We start from the raw sequence: 7,500 nt of genomic DNA, 5'->3' as shown, positions 1-7,500 counted from the left end.
TAATAATAATAATAATAAATGAACAATTTTTATGTTTAATGACAATATAAATATATAAAACTAATTCATGAAAATATTTTTATGAACCTGAATGAATATCTATTGTAAATTATACAAATAAATGATAAAATAGTATATATAAAAATAATATATATATAAAATATCTATATTTTCAACCACAAAATGACAATAATTATATTGATAAAGTAATAATGATAAAGTATACATATATATGTATATATATGTGTATATATATCTATATATATATATATATATATATATATATATATATATATATATATATATATATATATATATATATACAATGTCTCTTTCCTCTTGTACAGATCTCAAGGAGGCGAGAGACGATGTCCCAAGCTCGTCTAATAATAAAAATGAGCTCAAAATTGCCATGCACTGCAATTTGCTTGCATTGTTGCAAGCAGCGCGAAAATCGCCAAAATTGCCAGGCTGTAACCATAGGATTTTTTTGGAGGTCCCAACAGGACTTTTCCTTCGAACTGGGTCAGATGGAGTCCATTGGGACGCTAATGAGAAAACGGAATCTTGATAGCATAAAAACTTGAAGCAAATAAAAAAAAAAGACCAGGTTACATTTACTTGAATGTATGCATATGTATATGTATATGTATATATATATATATATATATAAATATATAAGTATATATATATATATATATATATATATATATATATATATACATATAATCATACATTCAATAAATATATATATATATATATATATATATATATATATATATATATATATATATATATATATATATATATATATATATATATATATATATATATATATATATATATATATATATATATATATATATATATATATATATATATATTGCATATATTTTATGTGTGAGTGCTTATATAAATATATCTATATATTTATATATATATGTAAATTTATCTGTACATATATATGTATATGTATAAGTATATATATACATCCTCACATACATAAACCCTAATTAACAGGAACTTCATAAGCATTAAAAAACATAAAAAAAACCACAAAAAGAAAAAAAAAAAGACTTAAAAAAACAAGAAATTAAAACAATTCCCGTCTTGCACAGGCTACTAGAGAAGTCTTCCCCGAAGGGTAAGTTCTTTTTAAAAGAGACTCCAGTCTCCAAAAGCTGAGGCGGCGGGGGCGGGGACGGTCATTCACATGGTAATGTCATCGCCTTTCCAGCAGATCCTGGAGCCTCCATTAACGCTGGAATGAGAGAGTCTTCCAGCCCTGACAACTCCTCATTATCCTTTTAAGCGCCGCTGCTGCAACAACCCCTTGTCTCTGAGGTGAATGCTTTTGTCCGAAAAACCTGATTTTGTTTTGTTGTCAGAAAAGTGAAGTGTATTCTACTGTGACCTTACGTGTACCTTGTTTCGCGTGGTTCTGTGACCTTATTGTGACACCGAGTATCTTTTTTGATCTTTTTATGACTCCAAGTGTCTTGTTTTTCGACTGGTTGTCAGGCGTTTTTGTGATCCAAATCTGTACGGTTTTTTGGACTTCATAATGACCCTGAGTATAGTCTTCTTCTACTGGCTTTTGGGCATCATGAGAGAGAGAGAGAGAGAGAGAGAGAGAGAGAGAGAGAGAGAGAGAGAGAGAGAGAGAGAGAGAGAGAGAGAGGGAGTATTTCTGGCGGACCCAGGCATATCCTTTGTGAAGATAAAGCATTTTGTTTTTTCTTTGATGTGACTGGTACGATAAAAAGCGTGATATTGATTAACTCCTATCCTTTTTTCAATGAAGGGGAATATAGTAAGTGATAAAAATCCTATACGGTGTCATCCTTCTTGTTAAGGACCCAAAGGCTACAAGTCTCCTGGGATCCTCCAATCAGAAGGAATTAGACTTCCTTATAAAAATTAAATTCTTACTGGAAGTCGATAACCACTGTCAGTGTGACGCCAGGCTACAGAATACAATCAATCACTTTCAACCAGCTGTATACTTTACTTCTTACTGGAAGTCGATAACCAGTGAGAGTGGGACGCCAAGTTACAGAATGCAATCAATCATTTTCAGCCATCTGAAACCTTTCCTACCTTAAAGTCAACGCTTGCCATTCCTTTACTCATGGATGAAAGATAACATCTGTCAAAGGTATATTACGAAACGGCTTTTCAAAATGGTTCAGAGTGGCATCAGAAACTCAAGATATTATTTATCATGCAGAGCGAATGTCCAAGAACCAATTGATGTACAGTTAACGTCAAATGTTCTTTGAGGAAATTCTGAAAGCGAATATCGACCAGACATTCATTTACATATACACTTTGCAGAGTTCTGTGTTCATCTGACCCTGGCAAGTTGTCTAACCTACCTGAGTGTGAAGAGTTATTATTATTATTATTATTATTATTATTATTATTATTATTATTATTATTATTATTATTATTATTATTATTATTATTATTATTTCAGAAGATGAACCCCTTTCATATGGAACAAGCCCACCACAGGGGCCATTGACTTGAAATACAAGCTTTCAAAGAATATGGTATTCATTAGAAAGAAGTAACAGAAGGTAATGGGAACTACAGAGAGAAATCACTTAATTAAAAAACACGAATTAACAAATCAATAAACAGATAAAAATGCAAGTCAATTAATAAAATACAAGAACTGCATTAGGGTAGTAATGAATGAAAATAGACCAATTTTTTTCGGATTTAGACGTCAAAGATGAAAAACCTTTCTTTTACTAAAAGTAAGAATATCAACCTCTCTTAACCAGCTAAGATATTCCAGTCTATTTCGAGTAAGTTATCCCGTTTGAATTAAATTCGATGTTGTTATTATTTCATCGTCTATTTACTGAAGCAACGCAGGGGATACGAGGGATGGATGTAATGTTTTGATCCCTTCGGGGTGACAAGACGAGATGAAAGGGAAGCGTTTGACAGCTGTTTTGCCTGGAAGATGAGTTCGAGATTCTGTCTGTCTCTCTCTCTACGTCTCTGTTTGTCTATTTACCTCTTACCAGGGACGAAAGCATAGGAAAAGAATCTCTCTCCCTCTCTCTCTCTCTCTTAATCTCTCTCTCTCTCTCTTGCCAGGAACACAGACATTGAAAAGGGATCTATCTCTCTCTCTCTCTTGCCAGGAACACAGACATTGAAAAGGGATCTCTCTCTCTCTCTCTCTCTCTCTCTCTCTCTCTCTCTCTCTTACCAGGAACACAGACATTGAAAAGGATCTCTCTCTCTCTCTCTCTCTCTCTCTCTCTCTCTCTGACTACCACTTCCCAAGGACACAAACATACAAAAGGAATTTCTCTCTCTCTCTCTCTCTCTCTCTCTCTCTCTCTCTCTCTCTCCATTCTGTCAAAAAGACCAGATAATCGGATTATCTCGAAGGGAAAGTTTGTGAAGGGCTTATCAAAGTCAATGGCATCCTCTCGTGAATAACTAAGTCTTCAGTAATTGAGTAACATGGAAGAAAGAGACGTATATGGTCAACTAATTGTCGAAGCTGTTCTTTGATCTGTCTATCTTTCTATCTATCTATCTATCTATCTATCTTATTCGTCTGTGGCCTTTGGTGTAACGACACTAGATAGCCTGTATTCTAAGTTTGTCTTTACGTAAGTATGTACGTGTGTGTACGCGTATGCATGTATGTATCTTAAACTACTCTCAAGGAAGACAGATGGAAATGCAAAGAGACAAGATGAGTCTCGACGTCTTCCCCTTCATTTCCCCAGAGTGAAATGCGAAAAGGTGTTTGGGCCGAGCTGCTTAGGGGCCTTTCCCGCCGGAGGAGGAAGTCCTATCTTGAGGGGGAATGGTGATGAGCCCCCATAAGCCTCCGAGTTACGCTCCTGTGCGGAATTTGTTGCGCGCCCTCTCTCAAAGGCGCGTCGGAATATCCTCGCGGGGGAGTGAAGTGTCCTACGGAAGGACTTGGCATTTGCGTGATGGGGCCTCCGGGTTCGCGGGAAGGGCTTCGTAATTTCAAGGCGCTTGGACGTTTTACTGCTGCTGGCGGGAATGTTGAGGTCCGTACGCATTCGTACGAACCACTGTTCCTCTTGTTCATTGGGGCGTCGTCTGCTTCGTTGATCCGTGTCTTGCGTAGGAGGGTTTGAAAACCAGACGAAAATTTCGAATATACAAGGAATATAAAATTTAGGCCAAAGCCCCAGCGCTGGGACCTATGAGGTCATTCAGCGCTGAAAGGAAAATTCAGAGTTAAAAAGGTTTGAAAGGTGTAACAGGAGGAAAACCTCAAAGCAGTTGCACTATGAAACACTCGTTAAGATAGGGTTGAGGAAAGTAAGATGGAAGAAAGGGAATATGAACGGAGGCACAGTAAAAAGGAATGAAAGGGGTTGCAGCTATAGGGCCGAAGGGACGCCGCAAAGAACCTTACAGTGGAGGACAAGTCGGTTCTGAAGTCCACAATAACAGTTTCGACCAATTCATCTTCAGGATGTTATTTTAATGCAGAACCTTACAGTGGACGACGATTCGGTTCTGAAGTCCACAAAAACAATTTCGACCAATTCATCTTCAGGATGTTATTTTAATGCTCTTTATCACACCCAAAAGTTTGAACTTATTGTTATATTGACTCTGAGAGCAAAAGTTTACGTTCATGACCCTTAGGAAGAATTCAAAATGGAATTACATTTCAGAGACGTCATTTGTGGAACAGCCTCCCAAAGGGAGTCGTGCAATTGGAACTTCTTCAGAAGTTCAGGCGAAGGTGCAATGCATTACTACCCTGATACTATTTATTTTTCTTGCATTGTAATACGTTTTTATCTGTTTGTTACTTTATTTATTTATTTTTCTTTTTTAATAAGTTGTGTCTCTTCTTGCTACTTCTAAATGAACATCATTTTCTTTGGAAGCTTGAATTTCAAGTCAATGGCCCCTTTGGTGGGCTTGTTCCATATGAATAGGGTTCATCTTCTGAATAATAATAATAATAATAATAATAATAATAATAATAATAATAATAATAATAATAATGGTTTAATAACACTCAATGCCTAGTTGCCCAGTCTATCAAACTGTTATTACTGTTGTTGCTTTTGTAGTAGATGAGACTGGCCTTATGCCAGTAATAAAAGTTTGAAATCTACCATTTTGAAACTTGAGGAAACTTGAAGTTTCCCAGCCTTCATTTATTTTTTGAAGGATGTGCTGTCAGTTGTAAACAAAGAGAATTCTTTTATTTTTTTTCAGGTTTAAATGACCGTGTTCTAAGTTATGTTCTCTAATTTTCACTGAAAAAGAAAGATAATCCTCACAATCACAAATGAGGATCATTTTACATGCCCATAAATGAATTCATATGCTCTAACATAAACAAACAAATATCGATAGATTAAGTCATGTTTTAGAATGATTGATGCTTTTGAACTCAGAGAGAGAGAGAGAGAGAGAGAGAGAGAGAGAGAGAGAGAGAGAGAGAGAGAGAGAGAGAGATTCTCCTTTACATTCCTATCAAAGTTCAGGGCAGAGGTGCCTCTGGCAAAGGAACGAGTCATCCAAGTATCAGATGAAAGTCGCCCCCTTTTCTATAGCATCTATTTACCTAATGAAATGCCTCTCTCTCTCTCTCTCTCTCTCTCTCTCTCTCTCTCTCTCTCTCTCTCTTCTCTTCATTCCATAGCACTACTCCCTCTCAACTCCCTCCCTTCTCTCCTAACATCCGGTTGAGTAATCTGGTAATTAGAAACCTGACACCTGTTGTGTATGGATTGAAGACGTCTGATAAATCGGACTCGCTCGGATGAACACGTATCATACGATGGCGTCATCAGCGCCATCTTACCACTCTGAATCAGCTGGAATTTATTTTTTTTTTTTTTTTAGGTTCTTTGATATATGTTGCTTTCAAAAGGGGACTGGATGTTGCTGTTAAAGGGAACAGGGAAGAGAGAGAGAGAGAGAGAGAGAGAGAGAGAGAGAGAGAGAGAGAGAAAAATTATGATTTACTAATTTTATGATAAACAAAGGCCTTCATTGTCGGTCGGTGGGCACAGTTGGGTTAGGATGCTAAGACAGTAATGGTTCTCGTTGTGTACGGCATATTCCGCACTTTACAAGGCTCAGTCCTCTTCTGTTAGGTATATAACTGGTGTAGCTCACTGAAACATTTGTGAGCAAGATCTGAAACGCTCCAGTCATTATTTTGATTGCATTTTTAAACATTAAATAAAAAGATAATGATAAATTAGAATCTAATAACTGATACCTGTCAATAATATCACAAGTGTATGAAGACTGGTGTCAAGCATTATCTATGATATACCGAGCTTTGAAAAAAAAAAATTTTTTTCACCAGGGATGTCTCATTAATCAAAAAATCATTACCCTGTCAGAACTACCGTAGCATCTCCCCAGTTCAAATCAGGACAAATAAAAGCTCAGCCATCAATCACCGCTTCAATCATCATCAGAATCATCCGTATCATCATTCGGATTCCGGATCAGACCGTCCGTAATCTCCAGAAGTGTCAAGGAATAATAATTCGGCATTAGTCGGAAGGGGTGCGTTCAGTAACGAATACTTAATCAGCATTGATTACACGACAGTTTCTGCAGAGTCCCTTTCCTCAGTTTATCTTCTCTCTCTCTCTCTCTCTCTCTCTCTCTCTCTCTCTCTCTCTCTCTCTCTCTCTCTCTTCCCGCCCGTCTGCAGAAAGACAAATAAATTCAAAGGTTGGGGAATCGCGCCAATCTAAAATGAAATATGAGTCTAGTCCTGTGCTATAGTTCATGTCGTTGTTTGGAAGCGTGGAATTGAGAGGGGGGGGAAATGGACACCTTCCATTCCCTCTCTCTCTCTCTCTCTCTCTCTCTCTCTCTCTCTCTCTCTCTCTCTCTCTCAGCCACAACACACAAACACAAATCATCCGTCCGTATACGCCTGTTTACCTTCCTCCCTCTTCACGCGCATGCGCGCACAATCCCAAAAGCGATGGGCATTCTATAAGCTGTAATAAACCCATCATTCAGACCGTGTTTTATCTGAAGCTGACGGGCCTCTGATATATCTGTCAAACTTTCCTTTAAAGTCTCGCAAACTCTTCTTCATTTTCCCTCGGGGTTAGAGTTAAGAGTTCAGGAGGAGTGATAACTCAGAGAGGAAACAAGATCCCTTTGGAAACTTGGCGTTTGCCACTTGGAAGCGAAGGCGGGATCGTGCGTCTGACTAAAAGTTATCTGCAGGCGATTTTACGCGAGGGATTTCGTGCTCCATTTTAGAAATGCAGAGCTTCTGTGGATTTAATTGACTCTAGAATATTGTCTTTCTAGTTTTGCTCTGTGAAAAAATAAGCTTCAAAACGATTGAAAATAATATATATGTATATATATATTTGTATATGTATATACTTATTATAAATCGTATAATAGTCTTATAATCGTATATATTAATTCTAAAATTTTGGGGGGACAGAATTATGGAGGACATAAGCTTTTCTAATA

The sequence above is a fragment of the Macrobrachium rosenbergii genome, chromosome 30, assembly GCF_040412425.1.
Source record: "Macrobrachium rosenbergii isolate ZJJX-2024 chromosome 30, ASM4041242v1, whole genome shotgun sequence".
NCBI classification, from domain to species: Eukaryota; Metazoa; Arthropoda; class Malacostraca; order Decapoda; family Palaemonidae; genus Macrobrachium; species Macrobrachium rosenbergii.
The sequence above is the reverse complement of the archived record's forward strand: the minus strand, read 5'-3'. Positions refer to the sequence as shown.